Source organism: Monodon monoceros, unplaced genomic scaffold (assembly GCF_005190385.1).
Source record: "Monodon monoceros isolate NGI ecotype Baffin Bay Population unplaced genomic scaffold, NGI_Narwhal_1 Super_Scaffold_3, whole genome shotgun sequence".
In the NCBI taxonomy this organism is placed as follows: domain Eukaryota; kingdom Metazoa; phylum Chordata; class Mammalia; order Artiodactyla; family Monodontidae; genus Monodon; species Monodon monoceros.
This window is the reverse complement of record NW_021703780.1, coordinates 49,959,837-49,987,787: the sequence shown is the minus strand read 5'-3', so window position 1 is coordinate 49,987,787 and position 27,951 is coordinate 49,959,837. Positions and strand designations below refer to the sequence as shown.

The 27,951-nt window shown below is 42.8% G+C and overlaps 1 protein-coding gene across 4 annotated transcripts in view; it reads left to right on the top strand.

The window, feature by feature from the left end:
* The window catches only part of GADL1 (glutamate decarboxylase like 1), a 578,596-nt gene that overhangs the window by 179,994 nt on the left and 370,651 nt on the right, over positions 1–27,951 (top strand). For 2 of the 4 annotated variants that reach the window (XM_029244222.1, XM_029244219.1), the window contains exons 1-2: positions 2,715–2,770; positions 15,657–15,772. The gene's annotated coding sequence lies outside the window, so the exon portion shown is untranslated. Of the gene's footprint in view, positions 1–2,714; positions 2,771–15,656; positions 15,773–27,951 lie in introns of those variants that run through there. The other 2 variants (XM_029244220.1, XM_029244221.1) reach the window with 1 other exon arrangement.

The following is a 27,951-nucleotide window of genomic DNA, read 5'->3' as shown; positions in this document are numbered from 1 at the left end:
ATAATTTGAGAGAAAACAACAAAGATTTGTTGGTCTCCTAGCAAATTAAATAGAATTCTAAAAAGGTCTCCACTCTCCTATATGATGTACTATAGGACTTAAGCACCATGCTGTGAGAACACATCTTGATTAAGTAGACACTTTGTGGTTGAGGAAGTTTACTAATAGGAAGTCATTGGCTTATGGTACATGGAAAATGGAATTGTTTAAGCAAGCAAAAACTATACCAGCAAGAAATCCAAGCCAGACCAAGTGCTTACACATAGAAAGGGCCAAAGAGAATATAAGTTGCTCTAAAAACTGAAAGCAACTGGTTCTCATAATAAGATCTATAATCTTTTGAGCTAATTATTTTCTTTGCTATATCCTTCACTGAGGAGCAGGACAGGTTTTCACAATGAAGTGTGAAATTGCTGTTAAAGCATCCTCTAGCCCCTCCCCCAGCAGAAAAAAAGACTGAGTAAGCCAGGAGGGAAATCAGAGTGCAGTGGCAGGGAAGGAATGTGGACAGTTCAGTTGCAGTTACCTAGGGGCATGTTTTTTTTTAAATTTAATTTCTAATTCTTATTAGAGTATAGTTGATTTGCAATGTTGTGTTAGTTTGGGGTATAAAGTTATTCAGTTATACATATATCAATACATATATCCATTCTTTTTATACATTCTTTTCCTAAATAGGTTATTATAGAATACTGAGTAGAGTTCCCTGTGCTATACAGTAGGTCCTTGTTGGTTATCTATTTTATATATAGTAGTGTGTATGTCAATCCCAACCTCCTAATTTATCCCTCTCCCCACCTTTCCCCTTTGGTAACCATAAGTTTGTTTTCGAAGTCTGTAAGTCTTTTTCTGTTTTATAAATAAATTTATTTGTATCCTTTTTTTAGGTTCCACTTAGTATGATCATCTCTGGATCCATCCATGTTGCTGCACATGGCATTATTTCATTCTTTTTTTTTTTTTTTTTTTTTTTTTGCAGTACGCGGGCGTCTCACTGTTGTGGCCTCTCCCGTTGCGGAGCACAGGCTCCGGACGCAGGCTCAGCGGCCATGGCTCACGGGCCCAGCCGCTCCGTGGCATGTGGGATCTTCCCGGACCGGGGCACGAACCCGTGTCCGCTGCATCGGCAGGCGGACTCTCAACCACTGCGCCACCAGGGAAGCCCTATTTCATTCTTTTTTATGGCTGAGATTCCATTGTATATATGTGCCACATCTTCTTTATCCATTCCTCTGTCGATGGACATTTAGGTTGTTTCCATGTCTTGGCTATTGTAAATAGTGCTGCAGTGAACATTGGGGTGCATATCTTTTCAAATTATGGTTTTCTTCAGATATATTGTCAAGAGTGGGATTGCTGGATCATATGGTAGTTCTATTTTTAGTTTTTTAAGGAACCTCCATACTGTTCTCCTTAATGGCTGTCCCAATTTACATTCCTACCGACAGTGTAGGAGGGTTCCCTTTTCTCCACACCCTCTCCAGCATTTATTGTTTGTATATTTTTTGATGATGGCCATTCTGACTGGTGGGAGGTGATACCTCATTGTAGTTTTGATTTGCATTTCTCTAATAATTACCGGTATTGAGCATTTTTTCATGTGTCTGTTGGCCATCTGTGTGCCTTCTTTGGAGAAGTGTCTTTTTAGGTTTTCTGCCCATTTTTTGATTGGGTTTTTTTTTATATTAAGCTATATGAGCTGTTTGTATATTTTGGAGATTAATCCCTTGTTGGTCACTTTGTTTGTAAATATTTTCTCCCTCTTTGTGGGTTATCTTTTCATTTTGTTTATGGTTTCCTTTGCTGTGGAAAAGCTTTTAAGTTTAATTAAGTCCCATTTGTTTATTTTTGTTTTCATTTTCATTGCTCTAAGAGGTGGATCTAAAAAGATATTGCTGTGATTTATGTCAAAGAGTGTTCTGCCTATATTTTCCTCTAAGAGTTTTATAGTATCCAGTCTTACATTTAGGTCTTTAATCCATTTTGAGTTTATTTTTGTGTATGGTGTTAGAGACTGCGTTAACAACACGAGTTAGTTGCCTTCCCACCTCCAATGATGACTGCACCGGACTGTAGGAAGTGGAGAGCTTGCATTCGTTATCCAGGTCTGGAGGTGCTTGAGGGAGGGGGAGGGGGTGTTCACAGCCCAGGGATTTCATTCCCCTGAGTTTTAAGGAAACCAATACCCTGTATGAGATCTTGGTGAGCTCTGCCAAACAGACGTAATAGGGTATCAGTGAAGAGAACCTAACACTGGGGGTCTGGACATGTGCAGTGAGTCTGCATCGCCAACTAGCTGGTTGATTTTGAGCAAATTTTGGTTGCCTTTATAGGCCTCATTTTTTTTAATTTGAAAAATGAGACCAATAATAGTACAAACCTAATTCTATCATTCATCAAATAAGGTGGTTTTAAGGATTAAACAAGGTAATGCTCACAGAGTATTCAGCATAACACCTAAGAGATAATTTGTGCTTGATATGTGATACCAATGATTCTTACCATTGCAGTTGATGAAATAAAGTATATTTTGAGGCCAGTTTTCTTCTAGGTGGTGTATTACTTTTCTATTTCTGTATAACAAATCGCGATAAATATTTATGACCTCGTATGATTTCTTTGGGTTAGGAATTAGGGGTGCCTTATCTGAACAGTCTCTGTTGGGGTCTCTCATGAGATACTACAATCAGAATTTCCACCATGACTGTGGTCTTCTGAAGGCTTGACTGGGGCTGGAGGATTGCTTCCAAGATGGTGCCTCACATGCCTGGTAAGTTAGGGCTCTTGTTGGGAAGAGGGATCACTTCCCCATCATATGGGCCTCTTCATAAGGCTGCCTGAGTGTCCTCATGACATGGTGGCTGGCTTCCCCTACAATGATCCAGGAGAGTGTGGCAGAAGCCTCCCTTTCTTTTATGACCTAGGCTTGGAAGTCACATTCGTCATTTTCCCAATGTCCTATAGGTTGCACAGGTCAGCCTCACTTAATGTGGGAGGGGGCTGTACAAAGTGTGAGTACCAGGAGGCAAGATTCACAAGAGCCATCTTGGAGGCTGGCTTCCGTAGACCTTAAGCCTTCCTTAGACCAAATGAAACTCTAATTCTCACTTGACCAGCATCCAGACAGTATAGGCCTCTTCCTACATGAGAATGGAAGTTTCAGGAGGAGGAAAGCAAAGATAAATTATGATACCCTTCTTCAGGACATTACAGTCTAGGAGGGAAGGTAGACATGCATATAAGGAGTAAGGGCAGGGAAAGGGATACTTGTGAATCAGTCTTTTAGTTCTTGGGTGGGCAGCAAATAATAATCAAAATCACAATATTAACCAACATTTATTGAGTGTTATCTGTGTGTAGGAATGTACTAAATCTCTTTGTAGTAGCTCAATTAATCCAACTCTACAAGGGAGCAGAGGGGAGGTACTATTATCATCCCATTTTCCAGATAAAGGCAGCTGGGACACAGAAAAGTTAAGTAATAGCCCAGAGATCACACAGAGTAAAATTAGATGAGATTTCTGTCCAAAGAGGCTGGCTTTAGAGTCCATGTTCTCAATCCTTACATGTATCAGTCTGGGTTCAATCAAGGAAGCAAAAGCACCATGAGAACTATAGAATAAGGAATTAATTACAAGAATTAGACCTTACCCAGATGTGAGAAGAGCTGGAAGAATAAGGATCCACAGATAGAAGTTGAGGAATCAGAGAAAGGTCATGTATTTGTTAGTTACGGCTGCCATAACAAAGTAGACTTGCTGGTTAAAATAATATACGTATTTTCTCACAATTCCAGGCTTAGAAGTCCAAGATCAAGGTGTCATCTGGGTTGGTTTCTTCTAAGGCCTCTCACTTTGGCTTGCAGATGGCCATCTTCCCCTGGTGTCCTCACATGGTCTTTCGTCTGTGTGTCTGTGTCATAATTTCCTCTTTTTATAAGGACACTGGTCATATTGGATTAAGGCCCACCCATATGACCTCATTTTACCTTAATCACCTCTTTAAAGGCCCCATCTCCAAATACAGTCACATTCTGAGGTCCTGGAGTTAAGACACAAATGAATTTTGTGGGGACATAATTCAGCCCATAACAGGTCACTAAGCAGCCCTGGTGGGGGTGGATGAGCAGAACCTTCAGGAAAATCTGGAAGCTACGACACACTCCAGCTGCTGCAGTGGGGCCGCAAAGGGAGCTGATGTAGAAGTTCGCAGAGGGTCAGCTCTCCATGACTGTCACTTTATGAGCTCCTGGCTGTGGGCCTGGGCTCAGCACGGCTCACCAGGACCAGCGGTAGGAAAGGCAAATTGGACGTATGGCAGGGAAGTCACGGACAAAATGAACCCAACAGCACCTCGGTGTCCGCCCCTCACACCTACCACCAACACTGACCTCCAGAGGATAGTGGCTGCTGCTCCATGTCCATGTCCAAATCTCAGACAACTTCACTTTTGGCAACTCTAACCCAGACCATCTAAGAAAAGGAATTCTGGGAAATGTAGTTCCAAACATAACTAAGTTGTCCACGGAACCATATAGCACATTATATACTGTATCTCTGGGTGCTAAACTGCCTCTGGAAAATAGAAAATCTCTAAAATCACTTCTGTTTTGAAATACTCTGTATTTGGGTTTCCATTGGTCAGCATCTTAAATAGTATTGCAACCTATTAAATCCACAAATAAGTCCTTTGCACCCTGATCTGAAGAGAATTATCAATTCATGATTACATACACTAAGGGGAAATAACTTTTATTAAGTGCTTGTTGTACGTTGGGCACAGTGCTACAATCTTTTTATGTATTGTGCCATTTAATTGAATAGTTACCCTAATCAGTGTTACTGGCATGGCTGGCTTGCAGATGAGGGAGCATAGACCCAGAAAGACAAAGCATTTTTCTCACAATAATATAATCAGTAATAAAAAAAGCGATGACTGACTTCTGCTGAATGCTCACTATGTGCCTGGCATTGTGATTTAAAAGCATATTATCAGTTCTTAGGACCACAGTCCTGGAGTCAGAGACTATTGTTATTCCTGCTTCACCATGGAGGGTATAATATGGCATAGAACATTTCAGTACCTTGTCCAAGGTCATACAGTTACGCATGGGCAAGGCCACATGTGGCAGAGATAGTGGTGCTTATCAAACATTTCATGTGCTCATTGAGATCTCCTAGAGTCCCTTGCAGTGAGTTGTGGACATGTGACTTCATATGGACAATGGGCTCTAAGCAGAAGTGATGTGTGTCACTCAATGCAAATAGGTTATCTGCTGACTCGTTACCCCAATTTACACCTTGGCATTAATTCCTTTTCCAGTCCTGTCTGTCTTGGTATATCTCCTGAGAGAGCAGTGAACTGTGGAGGGGGTGGAGGGAGGAGAGGCAAGAGTTTGGGATGGGTTAGGGGCAAGATTGGTCAGTGTGGCAAATAGAGAATCACCCTCCCTTGCTTCAGAATTTGGGCTCCAGCTAGCTGTTTAGAGAATGAAATCACTCTTCTGTGAGTGGATGCCACTAAATTGCCAATCCCTTTTCTGAGGGCTTGAGGGTGAAGGGCGGCAGCATCGCTCTGATTTGGGGAAACAAAAAGGCACAGACTCTCAGGAACAATTTACTGTCAGCTCTTGTGAGTAATTCTCGGCTCTTAAGGTCCTGTTACACATTGTTCCTGTGCCTGGAGTCCCCTCCCTGTTCTCTGATGGGCTAAACTTTATGCCCATGTCAAAGCTCAGTTTAGGCTCATCTCCTCCAGGAAGCCTTCCCTGACTGGCCAAGAGTGGGTTAGTTGTTCCTTTAGCCCCAACTATTCCCATCACTGGAGCCCCTGCTCTGTTTTCCGTGCTTTTGAGGACTCCTGTCAGGCCCCTTATGGGCTGTGTTCCTCCCCCAGTGAGGTGAAGAGTCCTGACCCTGCTTCTAGATCATTCTCTGAATAGCCAGGACCCCGAAATTCCTATCCCAAATGGCCTTTGCCTATTTCTAAGTGCTGCAGGGGTTCCTTCCCCAGACTCTTTTCACCAGAGGGCAGGTGGTTTAGCTGGTGTGCACGTCTGGTTCTAATGGATGACCAAGGGGGTGGTTGCTTGGTGTGGAAGTGATGCTGGATCAAGTTTGGACACATTGGTGGGGTGTCCACATGGGACCCCTTGACGTACAGGGTAGAACCTGGCATGAGAAGAGAAGGAAGGCAACTTTCATAGCTCCTGCAAATGCTGATAGTGGGCCGCCATGACAGCACTGACTCTACGATATTGCTCTGATTCTCCTGCTAATAGACTGTGAACACAGTTTGAGGGCAGGAATTCTTCTTAATTCCCAACTGGGTGAATTGCCAGGTGCCTTGTTAATTGCTGCACTGTAGAGAAGCACTTGGAAATGGGGCTACACTACAGCTCTCCCATCTTCCCATCTGGAGAAATATTTTTGTAAAGGCTGAAAGTTCACCCAGGTTCTCTCCCTCTGTGCGCCATAGTTGTCTGGAGGTGCCTGGGCTGGTAATGAATAAGGAACCCTTTCCTGGCAGACTTCTTTCCACCACCTGACCTATTTCTAAAAGGTGAAGCTTCATTTAGAGAATTGGTGAAATCAATTGACCTTGCAAAACTGTAAGGAGACCACATCAGCCTAAGAAGACTTGATCAGTGAGTTCTCAGTGGCGAGCTGGGTGAGAGAGATGGATGTGCTGTGAACAAAGTAGGTTGAGACTTGCCCAGCCAGCAGGATGCTTCCATTCCACCAGAGTGGAATTTCTGACCTAACTTGTTAATTTATTCAGGACCTCAGCAGTTCAGTTCTGTTTAACACTTGATTTTAAAAATTGATTTATTGAACACCTATTATGTTAAATATTCAGGATTTTTGTGAGTCACTTGTAATTGAACGTGGTAGAGATATTTACACAAGGAGATCAACAAACGCTACCATCAAGGCTCCCTCCCCGCCATCCACCCTCAGCCCACACCAGCCACAACTGCTTACCCTGAGGGAAACCTCTTCCTGTTAAGGAGTGCAAGACACAAAAACACATCACTTCTCTTCTTTAAATCTTTATTATTTAAATCATAAATGTATATTTGCTTGTTGTAACAAATTCAAAAGAACAGAATGTATGAAACATGAAAGACCAGTTCTCTATCTTCTAATCCAATGTCCCCTCTCCTGCAGAAGTTAACTTTGGCGTATAGCCTTCTAGAATTTTTCTACAGTTATGCAAACACATAAAAGCACATTTTCTTTTAGATAAATGGAATGAAGCTACACATATTTTTTATGGCTTATTTTTTTTCTCTAGAAATATATTGTGGACATTTGTCCAAGTTAGACCATATAGATCTATACCATTCATTTTAATAACCTTCTTAATGGCCAATTAGGTTGTTTCATTTCTTTTTCTTTTTTTTTTTTTTTTGCCTCTACAAATGATGTTCCAATAATTATGCTGTGCATGTAAGTATGTGTCTGTTTCTATGCACATGTAAGTGTATTTCTTTAGGATGGATTCCCGGGACTGAATTGCTGAGTTGTTAAATAATATCTTGGTAGACAGTGCTAAGTTATTCAGCAGAAAAATTGTACTAATGCTACCCACTTCCAGCAAGCATGGGAATGTTTATTTTTCCAAGTTCTCACCAACAATAAATGTTACCAATACTTTAAGTTTTGAAAAGCTGTTAAACGTTATATTTTATTGTTTTAAATTGCATTTTCTTAATCACCAGTAAGACCAAGTGTCTTGTTTTTCATTTGTATTCCTATTCTTTCGTGAATTACCATTTCACCTTCTTTACTCTACTTCTATTAAATCACTCATTTTAGAAATCAAATTATAGGAGCTCTTTAAATAAATGTATTTTGGCTGTTAGTTTGTGATATGCATTGCAAACATTAGCTTCAAGTCTGTTTGTCTTTAACTTTGTATTATGTTTATCTATCCAGAAGTTCTATAAAATCAAACTATCCAGGGGATGGTTTTGTGTTATATTTATAAAGGCTATCTACACCTCAAAATATAAAAGCATCATCTTATATTTTTCTACTACTTTCTGTTTTTCTCTTACATTTAAGTTCATTTGTTTGTTTTTATCTATCCAGAATTTATCTTTGTGTGGTGTGAGATACGGAGGGAAAAGATATATGGAGAAGAATGCTTCTTGCAATAGTGTTTATAGCAGCAAAACTGGAAACAGCTAAATGCCCTTTACTGGGGGAGTGACGAAGCATATTGTGGTAAATCTACATCATAGGATATTAGACAACTCATAAAAAGAAAAAGGTCTATACCTATTTTCATGGAAGAATATCTTTGTTGTGTTAGGAGAGGACACATTTCAGAGAAATGTATATGGTATATACAATGTGAGGGCTTATGCTTAAGGCCATGTAAGTTTTGTACTGCTAACTCCATCGACTGTGATGTGATGGGAATCCCTGGAATTATGCAGTAACCCTGTTGACTGCACTGCACCATTAACTATACAGGTGCTGCATACTCTGCTGGCCTCTGGTGAGATCCTTCATCTCCTTTTTTTATTTTGATATACCCCTGGGGTTTCTCTTTCTTAGGAGGCCCCCAAGTGGGTTTTCAAGAAGGCTCTAGAGAGGCTCCATTCCAAAGCATCCAGCAGGACCCTAAAGACATGCAACCCTTCCCACTAAACTCCAGCAGTGCAGACCCCTTCCACCATAGCCTTTATCCTCACTTTGCCAGTTTAGATCCCACAGTCAGGTTCCTGCTTTCTGACTTTTCCAGCAGAATCAGGCACTATGTGAATCCAGATTCACCCAAGACAAACATATGAGAAAAAAAGTGCTTGTTTTTGTAAGTCACTGAGTTTTGGGGTGGTTTCTTATGCAGCATTATTGTGAAAATAACTGATTGGTTCTCTCCATATTCTTTGAAAACAAAATTCTCATTTTATTGAGGCAGCAGTGCGCTCAGCTAAAAGAATACATTTTTAAGCTTCCTTCATTGTAGATGTGTCTGTGTGATTAAATTCTGTCCAAAAAGGTAGAGTGCTGAGTCAGATTTCTGAAATCTGATTGAAAGGAATGGACTCCCCTGAGAGATACACCCCTTTAGCCCCTGTCCGTCCCTTCTTTCTGCTTCCAGCTTCACAGATGAAAACTGGAGCTTCAGAGGCTGTCTTGGATCACAAGATGCCTTTGGAGGGAATTCAAGTTCTAGGATAGTGGAGGAGAAAGGGAAGAAATGGTCCCTGATGACTGGAACCACATTACAGTCTGGATTTCCTGCCTCAAGACTTCTCTTATTTGAGAAAATAAGAAGCTTCTATCTTGTTTGGGCCACTCCTAATCCTAACGGATAATGTAGTGTAATGCTGAGTGAGAATGTAGACTATAATTGTTTACCTGTGCTTTCCCTGTAAGTATATTAAAATAGAACAGGTGAGAACAGAGTAGAAGATACTAGAGCCAGATGATGTGAAGGTGAGACATTTGCTGAGTGATGAATGGTTACATTCAGCCTGTGTTAAAAGGCAGTGTTCTGGGAAGGAAACTAGTTTTGCCTTCTGTAAGCAAATAGTAGTCGTGTAATATTGGGTATATAATTTAACTTCTCAGAGCCTCAGTTTTCTTATCTGCAAAATGGAAACAACACAGTAAACCAGTATTATGTACTGGATGTTTGCATTCTACCCCACCCCCAATTCATATGTTGAAATCCTAACTCCAGTGTGATGATATAAGGAGATGAGGCCCTTCAGAGATAATTAGGTCATGAGGGTGGAGCCCTCATAAATGTTACTAGTGCCCTTATAAAAGGGACATCAAACAGATCTCTAGCCTTCTTTCTGACATGAGAGAATACAGTAAGTCGGCACTCTGCAACCCAGAAGAGGCCTCTCACTGGACACTAAAGATACTGGCACCCTGATCTCAAACCAGTCTCCAGAACTGTAAGAAATAAATTTCTGTTGTTTATCAGCCACACAGTCTATGGTACTTTGTTATAGCAGCCTAAACTAAGACAGGCAGTGTGCCAGAGGGTAGCTAAATCACACTCCCAGGCAGGAAGCTAGTTTGGGCTTCTGGTTCTAGCTATGAGCAAATACTGGTGGTGTCAGCTTGGGCCCATCATTTAACTTCTCTGAGTCCCAGTTTTCTCATTGGCAAATGAAAACAATACAGTAAAACTCTGATGAAAAGTTAATTGTGTTAAAGTGAAATTAGTTAAAACTAGTGACTATAAAATTTATCATCCTTACCAATACATTTTTGAGAGTAAAATGGATGCCCCTGGGACTTTTTGGCTACACTAGGTATAATGCAGCTGGGATTGGGACTTACCTTCCTCCACCCAGTGGAGGGAATTTTAAGTCCAGTGTTTGGTGCACATGTTATTTATAATAATCAGCCTAGTTCCTGCACATATAATGAATGAGGACATCTTTTTGTTTTTTTCCCATAAGGTAACTGGAAGAACAACTGTACAGTCATATATTCATTAATTTCATAATAATCCCATGTTTTATGCAACTGAATTTTTTGGCCCCATTTATCCCCCTAATATATAGAGTTTTACTGTAGCAACACCTACAGATGACTATCTCTCAGGGTTGTCACAAGGATCACATGAGCATCTGTAAAGGGGCAATGCTTTGAAAACTGTAAAAGCTTAAGGGAATGTTAGGTATTTTCACTGAATGGAGGAAAAACGTGAAATGACAGTCATTGGGTTGACAGTAATCACACTGGAACATAAAAATCAGTGGCAAAGAGATGCCATGGGCCGACATAAATGCTGCGTAAACAAGACAGCAGTTACATCTCCTCTCCAGGCCTTATCTCCTGAATATGACCTTTGGGAAAATTGTAATAAAGACATGTTTAGTCAAAAATAAAAAAATGGAAATGGAAGCAAAAAATAGGTCTGCATACAGTATTACCCAAGTTGATTTCCTCTGCCAGCTAAGCTCATTATGGTGTAATTGTTATTGTCACTGACTGCAATGTGTTATTAAGTACAAAGAATTACTATGATGATTGTTATTGTTGCAATTGTATAGTAAATTGACTCTTTTAAAGCACTTTGAAAGCATTAAACAATTTTCCTGTAGGAGCAGGCCAAGGAGGGGTGCAGGTAGTTGCTGTTCCTGGAGATGAACCCATGTGAAATTCTGCCTCAGATATGTTCTCCACTTGCCCTGTTCCCTGTATGAAATCGGGACGTTAGTACTTCATTCCCATTCATTGATTCACATTTACTCATTCAATTACGTGCACTTATTTGAGTGCTCATTATCTGCCAGGTGCTTCCTACAGCAATAAACAATACTGCAGAAGATGCTGTTGGTTTCCTGCTCACATCCCCTGAACCTTCAGCCTACTTGTGAGGTTTCCAACTGCCAGTGTCTGGATCTTTTTGCCTGAGGGTATTCTCCAACGCAGTGGAAATTCACTTACCATCATACTCAACAACCCTTAAATAATGGCTGGTAGGAGTTCTTGTATAAATACCCCCACTCCTTCACCTTTCACATGGGATAACTCTGAGGCATGTGTTCTGCATAGTTTCCCAGAGTTACCCCTTGGGATTAAAATTCAGTTACCCAGAATGGCAGTGGCTTGATAAAACAGTTTCTATTTATTGCTTTCCCTTCCCGCTTTCATTGCCCTACTGGGGCTATCTGGGATCTCTTCCCAAATAAAGTACTTAAATCTGATCCTCGTTTTAGAGTCTGCTCCTTGGGAGAATGCAAATATTGACACCATAGCATGGGATATGGGATTTAATAGAAAACCTTCTTTTTACATGAAAATGGAAGGCCTTGAGGAAGTGAAGGTCGGGAAGGGGGAAGTTAGTGCATCAGAGAAATAGTCCCTCATCATGCTTGCCTGAAGCATAGGCATGGGCAGATAGTTGGAGTTTCAGGAAAATCCGAGACTCTGTGTGCCTGTCTGCTGACGTGAAACTCCAAGGGAGGTGCTCATGGAAATGGATGTAGAAATTGCTGTCTCTGAGAAATCTGTCACTTGGACAGGGTTCAATCAAGTGCCTTGTGGTGAACTTGGGGCAACTGTCTGTCAACAGGGCTGCTAGCCAGGAACGTGAGCTGGATGTGGAATGAGAGGAGAAGGCAGGCACACTAGGACCTTCTGAGAATATCTCCATTTGCTTCTCTTCGTGTTTGACCATTATAACCTCCTAAAGAAATGGCCTCTGCTTTTCTTTTGCCTTCAAGATCGCACATGAGTTCCTCTTAGTCAACTTTAACCTAGAGCCATAAGGGGAGGGGATTCTAGGAAATGTATTTCCCAGCCACAGATAGGAGTGTTGGTGCCAAGTTGCCCACACATGACATTAGAACATTTAACATATGGTCTTGTTGGATTTTTCTGCCTTGAGGCTCCCTCTGGATGGGGAGTAGACCACTGCAGCCTGTGGGCCAAATCCTGCCCACTGCATTGTTTGTAAATAAAGTTTTATTGGAACCCAGACATATCCACTTATCATCTATGGCTGCTTTCTCCCTACAGTGAAAGAGTTGAGTAGTTGTGACAGAGACGATACAGCCACCAAACCTAAAATATTTACTAATCGACCCTTACAGAAAATGTTTGCCAACCCCTGCTCTGGATTGTGGGGTCTATGAGGGCAGGGTCTGTTTTACTTATTTTTGTGTTTCCAATGTCAGTTTCTCACACACTGCATGGAAGAGTCTGATAAATATTTCTGAAGTGATTGAATGAATTTGAGTGATAAAACATAAACCTATACAATTATTAACACAGAAATTGACACATTAAGAAATATAAGTAGACAAAGTTGCTGAAGAAACCAAGAGCTTTGTTCTTTGGGGCAGAATATACGAATTGTTATCAGGTAGTATAGGAGATAGCAGGAAATTTTGGGTGGATTTGAAGGAGTACTAAGTTCCCAGAGGAGTAAGGAAAAGAGGAATGTAAAATAGAAATTAGAAACCTTAGGTTTTAGATCTGACTGTCATTTTCAAGCTATGTGATTTAGAACAAGTTATGAAGGGCTCTCTGAGCCTCCTTTTCTTCAGCTATGGGATAAGTGTAAGAATATTGTCTTGACTGTACTCAGGGTTTTTGTGGCAAGCCAATGACACGATGGTGTGAAATGCTCTGGAAGCTGTAAAGCACTGCCTAGATACAAGGGATTACTTTGCAGTCTGAAATCATTTTCAAAATTAATATGGAGCACCAGGTTGGTCAAGGCTATGTTCTATTTGTGCTTTCCTAGGGGTCTTAAACCTCAAAGGTTTGGTTGAGTCAATCAGGACTTATGACTGTGCCTTTAATGTGAGCTGAGGTGCCCCAGAAGTCAGAATACAGGGTGGGGTGTTGGTGGAAAATGGCCTTTTCCTTCTCAAAACTCTTCAGGCCTTCAATTTCTCCCTGGCAATAGGGTTAATCATTGCACCTGATTTTTCAGCCACCTTTAGGTAGCGTATCGATTTAATATTTCTTCAGATGTTAAGAAATACGTGGTCTGCTGACAGCAACGGGGAGCTGTACCTCGAAAGGGGAATCTGGTGGCTTGCTCCCAGCTGTCCTGGCTAGGAACCTCCACAATCACTGTTTTTTTTTTTTTTTTTAATTTATTAATTTAATTTATTTATTTTTGGCTGCGTTCGGTCTTTGTTGCTGTGCGCTGGCTCTCTCTAGTTGCGGTGAGCGGGGGCTACTCTTCGTTGCAGTGCATGGGCTTCTCATTGTGGTGGCTTCTCTTGCTGAGGAGAACAGGCTCTAGGTGCACGGTTTCAGTAGTTGTGGCACACGGGCTCAGTATCTGTGGCTCATGGGCTCTAGAGCACAGGCTCAGTAGTTGTGGCGCACAGGCTTAGTTGCTCCGCGGCATGTGGGATCTTCCTGGACCAGGGCTCGAACCCGTGTCCCCTGGATTGGCAGGCAGATTCTTTTTTTTTTTTTTGCGATTATACTCTTTTTAATTTTTTTAATTAAATCAAATTTTAAAAAAATTATTTTTGGCTACGTTGGGTCTTTGTTGCTGTGCGCGGGCTTTCTCTAGTTGCGGCGAGCGGGGGCTACTCTTCATTGCAGTGCGCGGGCTTCTCATTGTGGTAGCTTCCCTTGTTGCGCAGCACAGGCTCTAAGTGCGTGGGCTTCAGTAGTTGTGGCACGTGGACTCAGTAGTTGTGGCTCGCGGGCTCTAGGGCGCAGGTTCAGTAGTTGTGGCGCATGGGCTTAGTTGCTCTGCGGCATGTGGGATCTTCCTGGACCAGGGCTCGAACCCGTTTCCCCTGCATTGGCAGGCGGATTCTTAACCACTGTGCCACCAGGGAATTCCCTTTACTCTTTTTTAAAAAATTGAAATGTAGTTGACATATAGCAATATTTTAGTTTCAACTGTGCAACAGAATGATTCAATATTTGTGTGTATTGAGAAATGATCACACTGTAAGTCTAGTTAACATCTGTCAACACACAGTTACAGTATTTTTTCTTGTGATGAGACCTTTTAGGAGCTACTTTCTTAGCCACTTTCAGATACGCAGCACTGTTTTACTAACTGTAGTCACCATGCTGTATACTACATCCCCAGGACTTATTTATCTTTAATTGGAAGTGTGTACCTTTTGACCCCCTTCTTTCCCCCAACCCCCTGCCTTTGGTACCACCAATTTGATCTATTTATGAGCTCAGTTTTTTTTTTTTGTTTTTTTTTGCGGTACGCGGGCCTCTCCCGTTGCAGAGCACAGGCTCCGGACGCACAGGCTCAGCAGCCATTGCCCACGGGTCCAGCCGCTCTGCGGCATGTGGGATCTTCCCGGACTGGGGCACAAACCTGTGTCCCCTGCATCGCAGGCAGACTCTCAACCACTGCGCCACCAGGGAAGCCCTGAGCTCAGTTTTTATTTTTATTTTTTTAAAGATTCCACATATAAGTGAGCTTGAACAGTATTTGTTTTACTTGGTCTGACTTATCTCACTTAGTATAATGCCTTCAAGGTCCACCCATCTTGTTACAAATGGTAAGATTTCCTTCTTTTTACCACTGCACCACCAGGGAAACCCTCACAAGCACTGTTTTTCAGAAAATTGTTTTAAGTACAGTTTATGTTCCTTTTGGGGCAGGCTTCTTTTGCTTCCTCCCTTCTCGACAATCAATGGGAATTGCAGTGTCCAGCCATGGTATCTAACACACTATTGCTGAATGGAGTCATTTCACAGTGAAATAAGCTAAATGGAGGAGAAATGTGCTTTGGTAGAATGCTGAAGTTCACTGTGTCAAAGCAATCAGGTTCCAGAAATGATTTGCAAAAACCCATCTCTTTACTGTTTCAGAGCACTAAGACAAAACAGAATCTGTGGAGCTGGTCCTGGAACCAGCCTCTAAAAGGAGGGCAGGGCTTCTAGGGAGGAAGAGGAAGGGGCTTATTTTAGAATGAATTCCTCTGGGGTAGGGGCTCTGCAGCACCCTTCTGCCTCCATCCTATGCCCCTTAGATTCCTCCACTTCCAAGGCAGGATAGTTCACTAGTCTGACTGGACTCTATTTAATTTGTGGATTAAATGGTGTGCTGTAAAGGTCAGCAAAGCCTTCTGGATTCTCCTTCCTTTATCTTGTGTCTCTAAGTATGGGTGAGGTCAAAGTGTTCATTCTTCTTAGTCCTCCATTTCCTCCTTCTTTTGTTGTCCCCAGCACTTCGGTTTGGAGGAGAAGTAGGAGGCAAGGGTGACCACCCCATCCTGTTCTGCCCAGGACATTCCGGATTGTAGCACTGAAAGTCCAGCGTCCCAGGAACCCCGCAGTCTCAGGTAAACAGACAACTGACCACTCTAGACCTGTTTCATCCTCTAAACTAAGCCACATACCCCAGCTCAACTATTAATAGGGTGCCTTGTTTTCGGGATTTTGGAAGCTGCCTCAGGTCTAAGTTAAGTGCTGCTTAAAGCTTTAAAAAATTTTAAATTCTCAGTTGTCTTCTGTTCCTTGTACCTGTTCTCTTTTTCTGGAACCCCCTGGAGACAAGAGGTGAAGGGCAGGATGGGTCCCCTGCTCTCATGGTTCTAAAAGTGACTGTCAACATCTAAGATGACTGTGTGTTTTATGCACACAGATACACAGGGGCCCTGCAGTGAGGGGGCAGGGGAACAGGAAAAGCAAAGAGGTTTGTGGGGACCAAAGAAGAGAAAGGAAAATAAAGGTTTTTAAGAAAATGGGCCACTTCTCCAAAGGGGTCTCATTTGGGAGGACGTATGTTTAGGTCAGCAATATTGAGTTCCCACGTTGTGTGGGGCCCTGGGCCAGGCTCCAGAGGTACTTGGATGAGGGGACACAGCTCTGCCCCCAGGGGGCTCCTCACCTGCTCTCCTGGTGACTCTCAGTGGGGTGAGCTTGCCTCCCTGCTCATGTGGCTGGGAAGGAAGGCTTGGGGTGGGGCCACCTGGAGCTCCACACCGAGGCCTCTGTCCTTAGCTGGGACCGGTCTGGAGACCCTCTGGAGTCCTAGGGGAAGGGAAACGTCACTGGTTTCTTGTCCTGGGATGAACAGCATCTGTCATCCAGCACACATGGGCCTTGATCTCTTTAGAAGCCAGATTCAGTGAGGTTCAGTGTCCTTGGCAGGTGATGAAAGCTCCTCACACCAAATTTGAGATGGCCTGCTTGCCTTCCGGCCAGAAGGGCTAATTTTCTGTCCTTTAAGAGATGTCAGTCATTGTTCCACAGCCAAATTCTACAGAATTGCTTAATCCTGGTGTGTTCTAGGGTCACCCTAGGTATCGAATGGACTGCTTTCTTTTTTTTTTTTTTTTTTTTACTATGAATCTGGTTACCAGTATATTCATAGGTATATCTTACAAAAATCCAAAAATTTTCATTCTTTTGAAAAATGAGCAACTCTGCAAATGCCAGGCCCCATTCTTTGAATAACGACAACCCTCTGGAGTTGAATAGGGACTGTCTGCTTTAGAGATGGCGTGAAGTTCCAGGTCCCTGATGCCACCAGCCCGCATTCCACCCCCACCCTCCCACCCCTTGCTGTCTCTCACATTGTAGCAGTCAGTGGCCATTTCTCATCCCTGCTTGCCCCTTTCTCATTTATATCACCTTCTGGAGCCTACAGATATTGCCAGCCCTGAGTTAGTCTGTAATCATGGCACCCTCTTCCATAGTGACCATTTCGTTCCTCCTCTTCCCGCTTCCCTCCCTTTCTACCCCTGCCCCTCTCCTCCCACAGCATCTCACTACCAAGTAGTGTAGCTTTATGTAGAACTGGGCATCACCTAGAAGGTATGTAGACCAAACATTTACATACAATGTCCATTTCAAAATAACCATCTAAATCAGCAGATCTCAGAGTGTGGTCCCCCGATCATCAGCAGTATCTACTGAGAATTTATTATAAATACAAATTCTCAGGTTCCACCTGGATCTCCTGCATCAGAAACCCTGGGGGTGAGACCCAGCAGTCTCCCAGGTGGTTTTAAGTCTGAGAATCACTGGTCTACACTTTCAAGAGGCACAATTTTCTGAAAATAACACCTGAGCCCATGGAAGGTAATTTACTTCTTTGGCTCTCATCTGAGCATCATGAAAATCCCTCCTTGCTTTCTCTCCATATGCAGTCTGTGGAGGTGAAAGAAATGTCTCTTTGCTGTCCAGAAATCACCATTTCCTGAGGTGTCTGGAGGCCTCTTAGCTGAAGTCTTGTTCAGTTTCAGTCCTGTAATGTGTTTATTGTGGTCCATTGTTTCCCCATCACTGGCAAAAAGAAGGGAAGTGGTAAAGACCCTCCATTGTGGTCTGTTAGTCTTGACCATGTATTATTAGTTCTGCTCATTCATTGTTCCTTGGGTATAAATCTTGCCTCTTCCAACAGATGGTAAGTTCGTCGCAGGCAGGTGCTGAAAGCTCAGCAAGGTCTGGCTGACTGATTTGAAGGGAACAACTTCATTTGCTTCTTTAGCCAAAGGTGGTGGTAGGGACTGTACAACTCACTTCAGATTCAACTGAGGATGGCTTTGTGAGCAAGAGGGCCAGGGTAGCTCCTGATCCTGCCCCTTTGGTGCAGATGCGTTTATCAAATGGTGCTGAGTCCTCCAATGGAGGTTCTGCTCTCTGAGGATTCTGCAGGTGCTCCTTTGAGAACAAAGCTGGGGAATCGCTTTCGCCCCAACATGCTGACCATTGTGCCAGGACAGAGTAGAACCCTGATTCTGGGAAGATGCAATGGGTGATGGGTGACAATTTGGCCACGGTGGCAACACCTTGACAGGATGTGATACACTTGGACAGTGCCATCCATTAAATACCAGGGTTGAGTCAGGTAACCGCATCGATTCCTTCAGATTCCCTAGAAATTGAGGCACAGAGAGGGTAAGAGATATGTCATAGCTTCTAAGGGGACTATTCGTTCATTCATTCATTCATTTATTCACTCACTCACTAAATTATTCCATACGCCCCTCTTAAGCTCCTGCTGTGTGCCAGACAATGAAGGTTTTGTGTGTGTGTGTGTGTGTGTGTGTGTGTGTGTGTGTGTGTGTGTGTAATAAGCTTCTTTTCTGTCCTGATCCAAATAATGGCTTTGATACTTCTGCAGTTGATTTCATTAATTAAGTTTTTTCAAAATATTGGAGACATAAGAACTGGATACAAAAGAATGCTAATTTCCGAATTAGTATTTTGAGCTAAAGCACTTGCCATTTTTAAGGGAAGATTGCTGCAGTGGTATTGGAATTCAGAAACAGAGCTTCTGTTTTTCTCCTCTCTCATTTAAGCTGGGTAGACTCCCACCCTGAGAATGAGTTTCTGAAATCTCCAGGACTGCTGCCCTAGTTTTCCCCTAGCTCTTGGGATGTATCCATTAGATGCTGGAAATTTTACCTTTTGCTTCCTCCCTCATGGCTCTTTCTTTGTTTTGGATCAGAAAACTGATGAGAAACTTCTCTTTCTCTTCCAGTTTGGCTTTTCCTTCATTGTCCTTTTGCCTTGCACGCATACATGGTGACACAGGATGGCACTTAGAGAGAGAAAAAGTGCCAGGGGGAATGTGTGTGTTTCAAGCCTCTCCTTCTGCTGACTGCATCCATCACACATGTTTCTGTATGACCTTCTGGCCAAGGGGGGAATTCTTCTGGAGAATGGTGACATGGAAATTGGATTTACCTATAGAGAGCAATGACCTCACTCTCTCCTGCTCTTTCGGGATTTGGCAATGAGGTGGTTGTTTCAATGGCAGAGTTTCACTCTGAGGAAATCCTGCCTGCTCCCCTGAATGGCTTCACACTGCTGTAGCCCTTTTCCTTATTTGGGGTCGTGGTGGGGGTGGGAGGTGTTCTGATTTATTCTGGGGAGCAGAAGCTTCTGATTCAATTTCTTTGATAATTTGAGAGCCTCTATTGGGAGATAGGTGGGATGCTGAAACGTGCTGCTCATGGCTGTATCCAGGAATTTATATTCTGGACCAGACTTCTTGGTCCAGCCCATAAGACCTTTGATGATCTATGCCTTGCAGCCTTGCATAAGTCATAATGTTTGGAGACTTTTGAGAATAGTTATGTGCCTTACACAATAGAGATGGAAATACATGGGATGACAAAAGAGCCTTTGAATCTCACATAAGAGGAAAAACCATCCAGCAGGGGGATGAAATTAGGAAGGAAGGATACTGGAGCTTAGACATTATTGCATCTCAGAGAATATGCCTGGTACATCTGAGGGTTGAGGGGACTGGCATGCCATTTCTCATCTAGAACTAGGCAACCTTTTGCCTCATTCCCCAAAAAGACAATTGAAGTAGGCTAGGCAAAGGCTGCAGACCTTCTCTGGAGAAGGGTTGGGAGGTAGCACCCCTGCTTCCCATGCTGGAGTGGGACCAGGAAGTTGGCTGCGAGTTGAAAGCTGGTGTGACTGCCGGGCATCCTTGTGGCACTGGGTGCGGGGACCTCATGAGAGAAGCTGTGGATTATTTATCCCAGGCCAGGAATGGATGGAGGGTTTAGCCAAGAGTCAAAACGTCATCCATGGGAGAGAAGAGATGGAGCTCCCAGATCAATTACTGAGCTTTGCTTCTGCTGAGGGAACAGGTGGCGAGGTGCATCCACAGATGATGTGTTGCGGTTGTCTATTGCTGCAGAACAAAGCAGACACTAGCTTAAGCCACTGGCTTGAGTTTAAACCCAGAACAATCATTAGTTTTGCTTACAAAACTGGGGGCGGGGTGGCCGGGCTCAGTGGGGTGTTCTTGCTGAGGCTCTCTCGTATGGATGTGGTCAGAAGGTAGCTGGCGCTGGGCTTGCCTTGAATATCTAGTCACATGTCTGACCCCTGGGCCAGGAACACACAGACAGCTGAGGGCAGGCACCGTGGGGCTGTTCAAGCCTCTTTCTCTTTCTCCAAGCAGTCTTAACACAGCGCAGCCACCTAGATGTCTTAGATGGTGGCTGAAGGATCCCTGAGCCAGTGTCCCCAAAGCAACTCACAGACACCCCATGGCCTTTTCTAAACTGGCCTCAAAACTCACAAGGCAACACTTCTACTGCATTCTCCCCCTTGGTGCAGTTACAAAGGCCTGCCCAGGTTCAAGGGGAGGTGACAGACTCCATGTCTTGATAGGAGGAATGTCAAAAAATTCACAGGGATGCTTTAAAATCCCCAGCTTGATCACGCAGAATGCTGAGGAGCCCATGTCAGAGGGGACCCAGATGCTGATGACCCATAGCAGATATCTCTCCCCCAAGCCAGGAGAATGCAGGTCTTTGGGAACTCAGGTCCACCTTGAGACAAAGAGGAGAGCAAGGGGAAGGAGACCATATTGAACTGACAATTTAAATCCTGAATCAATCATGATTAAATCTGGCAGTTACTGATTTACATTGATTGGGAAAAAAATTTTAAGTTCCAAGTAGAAAAAGAGTGGCAAATGAACTCAAGTTTAGTTATCAAAAAATAAAGTTCCATATTGTACATCTGAAGCTGTGACTGTGTGGATCTGTGGTGGGGACTCTAGAAAGATGGCAGCCTACTCACCTCCTCAAACCCAACTTTTATCCAGGCAAGATGATGTGAAGAACATCAGTGGGCCTTGGGCTTTGCTGGAGTCCATGAAAGGAGCTATGTTAAGACATTTCTATTTCTGAGGCTGATAGGAACTGGGGGGCACCAGCAGAGAATCCTAGGGTGAGGATCCAAGTGCAGGTTCCTGGAGAAAACATGGCCTACAGTGGTCTGCAGCCCATGAGAGGGAGAATAGTACTGGCCCTATGTGTTGTTCTGGGACTTCTTCCTGATGCTGATCCTGAGAAATTGTGAGGGATCTAAAATAGGGGGTGAGCCCTCCCTACTTTTGAAGCCCAGAAGTACTGGTGTTTGCAGACACGGCCAGGGAACCCAGATGTTTGTCTTGATACCCCATCAGGATGGCAACTCGTCAGCTGGGTCCCTTCTGACCCACAGAGCAGACTGTGAACCATTACTGGCTGCTAAGGTGCCCCAGGGGGTGGACCCCAGGGAGTATCGAGGTATTTTATACCCAACATAGGTCATATTTTAATACTTCCTCCTTTATATGACAACATTATTTTCGGTGATAATCATGTAGTATTCGGTAACAATAGTTTTACTTGTTCTTTAGTTATAAACAAACAAGAATTAACAAAGAAGAATAAATTTCAATTTTCAAAATGTTATTCAAATTCAGTAAAATATTAGATGTATGAACTAAACTTTTCATTTCCCAAATGAAATATTTTGGCTTGCAGTTCATACTTCTTTTCATTAAAAAAAATTTTAAACACAAATAAAAACTCCAAGTGTTCCCACAGCAATAGAACCGAAGTGACCCAAGTTCTCTTTCTTTGCCATGATAGTTACTGTGCTTTCATTGCTTATGTAGAACCTGCTATGCCGACACAGGGATACTTAGTACCATGGGGGATAGAGATGGAGTGAGCTGGAACATTTCAAAACTGCTGTGAACTTATTCTTCACAGGAGCTCATAACAGAGTCGGGTGTGTTGGGGGCCAACTGTGCAACTGAGAGTTTTGTGAATTAACTTCCATGTAGAATGCAATGTCTATTACAAGATAAGTGATAAAAATGTGCTAATTTGAAGCTAACATATGTATAATTAAAACTCAACTGTAACCACAGCCATTGTTTAAAACTTAGACCAACAGAGGACTTTTGGGAGAGAGGTGTATTTTATCACAGACATTGTCTGAATTGCTATCCGCAGTGAAGATAAAAGGCATACTGGCTTCTAGTTGGTTTTATGCTTGTTTACATTTCCCTACAGACGCTCTTAGCAGCTGGCACACAGGGCAGACTGTTGCCACTGCCCTGCTCTTGGTATAGCCCTGGTGGCCTGAGCCAAGGGTAAAGAGATCTTGAATCCAGAGCAAAAAAGAAGAACAGTAGGACACTGGTCCAGGCAGCTCCTTGGAGAAGTGAAGGTGCTGGAAAACCTGTTCAAGAACTCAAGTGAAAGGGTGAGAAGAACACAAAGGCGATTAGACTGCAGCATAAAAGAAAAGAACATTCTCTGGAATATAAACCATGATCTTTGAATCCAAAAGTTTTGCAGATGAATGGAAGAGGATGGTGACAATTGAGATTTGAACCAGGAGAGCGAGAGCAAAAAGACAGAGAAAATTTGCAAAGGGAAGAAAATCATGAAGAAAGGACTTAGCAAATTTTTACACAGGGCCCTGAGACCTAACATATGAACAGCACAGTTCCAGGAAGAGCAAAGAACAGCTGCAGGAGAGCTGATGTGTAAACCAATGATAAAAAGAAATTTATCTGCACTGAGGAGAGAATTGAGGCTAAAGAAAACCCTTATCCTGAAGAGTGAAGTGTTCTGAGAACCAGGAAGTATTGGAGAGAAAAACCACATAACTAAGTGTATTTACTAGAATTCCTGAAACTAAAGGGTAAAGAGAAAATTTTATACCCTTTGAGATAGAAAATAAAGTTACGTAGAAAAAAAGAATCAGATTGTCATTGAAGCTGTATTCTGACAACAATGCAAATTAGAAGTAGTGGAATGATGTCTATATACACTTCCAAGAGGAAAGGTCTCTGCCTGAGGAATCTTATTGCAGCTAAGATATTATTCACTTCCCAGGGTGGAGGAATGAAATTTATGGATTTGCAATAAGTCAGAGAAAGTACCATATATGTGAAGTAACTGAGAAAGACCTCTAAACAGACCTCAGAGCAGTAAGCAATGGCTAGTGATGGGATGTATGGGAATATGTAACTTAAGTGCTAAATGGAGGCTCTGAAGGAGGAAGAAGCCCCTCTCCTGGGTAAGGATCTGCAAGTGAAAGCATCACCTGTCCTGGTAAACCTGGGACGGGGAGAGGAAAGACATTTGGAAGGTTTCATCTTCCAGGGGTAAAAGGAGGAAGAGACGGGAAGAGGCAGGGCTGGCATCATGGCCTGCCATCTGTCCAGGGTCCCACTCCCAGAGGGCTTCCTGCTTGATGTGTTGCTCTGCTCTGGCTGTCCTGAGATGATTAATATTGCAGCGGGGCCCAAAAATTACACAGCTGGTCCTGAATAGAGATCTTCAACAGACAGAATTTAAATCATGAATATACTAAGTGGAAATCCTGAAGATTCTGAGTTCCTTTGTGGGGAAAAGAGCAAGATTTTTTTTTTCCTGATCAGAACATGGTTGCCTGAGAACTTGATTAAACAAAAAAATAGAGGAAAAAAAGTTAGATGTTGACACTAGCTTCTATGAAGTTTATAGCTGATAACATGCAAAATTTGGGGGCAGAGACTATAACTTTCTCACCTGTGTATCCTCATTGCCTTCTCACAGAGAAGCTGAATAAAGGCAAAGTGAAAGAGCTTCCTGCATCTCCCTGCATCCCACACACTGTGTGCAAAACCATTGATTTTGAAGAATGTAGCCTTCCTTGGTTATGAAAGCATTCTCTGAATTGAGGGCCAATAGTCTCTGATGTTTTGTTTTCAATGAAAACATTTCAGAAACTGCCAGGCGCCCTGCTAAAGGTTGCTGGGAGACAAAGCATAAATAGATCCCAGCTACAGTCCACAATTTAGTAAGAGCTGGTAGCCTCTCTTGAGTGGGATCACTCACCTGCATTCTCCCCTCAGCAGCTTTCTAAGTTTTGCCTTGCTTCTCTTCCAGCTTCAGACATCTGCTTCTTCACACCTGCTAAGGTGGCAACTGTGGCTTTGCTCTCCAGCCCCTACGGTCTCTTCTGGCACCTATCCTGAGTTTGTTCCGGCAAATCCCAAATCCAGGACTAGGGTGGGCATAGCCTAGGCAAAACTGCTCCCTGCTTCCCCAGCCTCAGCGGGGGTAAGGCCATACCTTACTCCTTCAGGAAGGAGTGGCCATATGCTTTGTCATCTAAACTGGAGCGTGAAAGGGGCCACCATGAGTGATGATGCTGGGACAGCAGTGCAGATGGGGACTGGTCCAGACAGACCTGGACATGCGTTACCCTAGTCCACAGGGACCACCTGACCTGAGCCAGTTTGAGCAGAATGGGCATCTGGGTTGCTGGTAAAGGAGCACTCTCTTCCCCCAGGGGTCATGACAAGAGGCGAACTTTGATGCTGTGTGAGAGTCAGACTGGGGGCGGCTGGTGTTGTCACATCACCCTGAGGGTGACATTTTAATATTGAAGATGGGAGGAAAAAAGCAACGTTTTCGGCATATTATGCTTTATTATTTCAAGAAAGGTGAAAATGCAGCTGAAATGCACAAAAAGATCTGCGCAGTGTATTGAGAAGGTGCTGTGATGGACTGAATGTGTCAAAAGTGGTTTGCAAAGTTTCGTGCTGGAGATTTCTTGCTGGACGATGCTCCATGGTCAGGTAGACCAGTTGAAGTTGATAGCGATCAAACAGAAACAATAACTGAGAACAATCAACATTGTACAACGTGGGAGATAGCCAACATACTCAAAATATCCAAATCAAGCATTGAAAATCATTTGCACCAGCTCTGTTATGTGAATCGCTTTGATGTTTGGATTCCACATAAGTTAAGCGAAAAAAACCTTCTTGACCATATTTCCTCATGCTATTCTCTACTGAAACATAATGAAAACGTTCCTTTTTGTTGTTGTTGTTCCGTTTTTAAAACAAATTGTGACGGACTATGAAAAGTGGATACTGTACAACAATGTGGAACGGAAGAGATGGTGAGGCAAGTGAAATGAACCACCGCCAACCACACCAAAGGCTGGTCTTCATCCAAAGAAGGTGATGTTGTGTATATGGTGAGATTGGAAGGGAGTCCTCTATTATGAGCTCCTTCTGGAATACCAAACGATTAATTCCAACAAGTACTGCTCCCCATTAGACCAACTGAAAGTGGCACTCTATGAAAAGCATCCAGAATTAGTCAACAGAAAATACATAATCTTCCATCAGGATAATGCAAGACCGCATGTTTCTCTGATGACCAGGCAAAAACTGTTACAGCTTGGCTGGGAAGTTCTGATTCATCTGCTGTATTGATCAGACATTGCACCTTCGGATTTCCATTTATTTCGGATTCTCTTAAGGGAAAAAATTTCAATTCCCTGGAAGACTGTTAAAGGCACCTGGAATGGTTCTTTGCTCAAAAAGATAAAACATTTTGGGAAGATGGGATTATGAAGTTGCCTGCAAAATGGCAGAGGGTAGTGGAACAAAAGGTTGAATATGTTGTTCAATAAAGTTCTTGGTGAAAATGAAAAATGTGTCTTTTATTTTTACTTAAAAAAACCAAAGGCACTTTTTGGCCCACCCAGTATATTAAAGCACAGTTACTGAAATAGACCCCCCACCACCATGTAAACATATGCTGTAGTAATCTAGGTGTTTCTCTATTAATACCTCAGACAGCAAGATCCAGTGGTGGGTTCAGTAGCAACCATAATTCCAGAGCTGTGATGAGTGTGAATGATATTTTTATACATCTGCAACAACTGTAATGGGGTATGAAGATACACATAATTTTTTTGCTGACAAATATAGATGTATTACTGATACTACTTCAGTCTGTTGCCTGCATTCAAAATAGAGGAAAACATCACCTTCCAGTCAAAGATTAGTGTAAATAAAGCTGATAAGCTTTTCCCACCCAGGGACATGGAGCCCTCAGGGTACTCAGTCCAGCATGTGGCTGCCAGGCTGATTTCCTCCACATAATCTTTTCATTATGAAGCTTCTTTCTTCAACCCAATTTAGCTACCTATTGCTTATTGGACCAAAATCAAATTACTGACTTGGCCTTCAAGAGCCCTTATAAGACTTGCTACCTTACTTGTTCTGACTTTTCTGACACCTCCTTCATCTTGGATTCTGCTCACTAGCCAGGCTGATAGCTTTGTTGTCTAGAGACACAGGAAGTGTTCTTGGAGGGACAATAGTCTTGAAGAAGTATCTTCTCTGTCCAGGGATTGAACCTCTAGCCGCCAGGAGCTAGAGGCTAGAAGCAAAGTTCCCTGATTCTTACACTGTTTGAAAGCAAAAATGTTTCAAGGAGGCAAAAACTGCAAAACAGGTACAAAGTTTATTATTAGAGACATAGCACAACTTATGGGAGAGCACACAGAGAAACAGTTTATTTATTTAAAGCAGAAAGACACACCAGGAGAGGAGTGCGGGTGTCCCGAATGAGGAGCACAGTAAAGAGGTGATTTACATAACTTATATAGGACAATCCTTCTGGGTCTTTGTTAACATTTGGCCAATTATCTTGTTTCTTTTTTCACAGATGACTGGTCCTAGGACCCTCCCCAAGATGCATGAGCAACTCTTTTCTAAGATGGATTCTAGCACAGAGACCTATGGGGTGGCCTTAGCATCACATATTATGGGGTGGTGCCCCATCCTTTTGACCTCCAAGGAGCCTTTCTGTGCATGTGCAGACAGGGAAGTTTTCCTTGACCTCAGGAGTGGGCACCTTATCTCTTTACTTTAGCAGAGATCAGTTTCTGCCACTAGCTTTGTCCTTGGAGTGTCACGGTGAGAACAAAGCTTCAGTTTTACTCCATTTGACAAACACCAGCTGTCTGGCCCAGGGGCCCATCTATCTCTGACCTTAGAAGGACAGCCTTCCATATTTGCTAGTGAAACATCATTTGCTTAAGCAAAAAAGGATTCAAGCATGAATGGCTCCAAGTACACAAATATTGCTTCCTGGTATCTTTCTCTTTAACTCTATCGATTCTTCTTTTCTCTGGCTTTAATTTCAGGCCTTTGATTTCTCCCTGATTCTGGAAAAATAATACCAGAAACCCAGGCTTTCTTACATTTTTTTCAACTTAACCAATCCTAATAGAAAGAGAATCTCATTCCAAACGGTCCCAAGAAAAGCCCTTGGAATTCCCAGCTGGGATGAAGCTTGAGTTATTCCTCTTTCCTTGAATTGACTATCATGAATGCAGGGCTAGAATATTCTGGCTGAACAGGCTGAGGTAATGTGCCTGGTCCCAGAGCTGCGTGTGTTGTTAGCTAACCCAGATCACATGGAAAGACAGGGGAGGGTGTACCCCAAAGAAGAATCAGTTGCTGTCACTGGCAGAACGGTCCTTTTTTTTAGGCAAGCAATAGTTACTTTATTTTTTTCAATTTTTATTTTATATCGGAGTATAGTTGATTTACAATGTTGTGTTAGTTTCAGGTGTATAGCAAAGTGATTGTTATACATATACATATATCTATTCTTTTTCAGATTCTTTTCCTTTATAGGTTATTACAGAATATTGGTAGAGTTCCCTGTGCTATACACTAACTCCTTGTTGGTTGTCTAGTTTTATGTGTTTGGGTTGGCCAAAAAGTTCGTTCAGGTTTTTCATAACATGTTGCAGAAAAACCTGAATGAACTTTTTGGCCAACCCAGTATATTAGTGTGTATCTGTTAATCCTAATCTCCTAATTTATCCATCCCCCCGCCTCCCCTTTGGTAACCATAAGTTTGTTTTCAAATTCTGTGAGTCTGTTTCTGTTTTG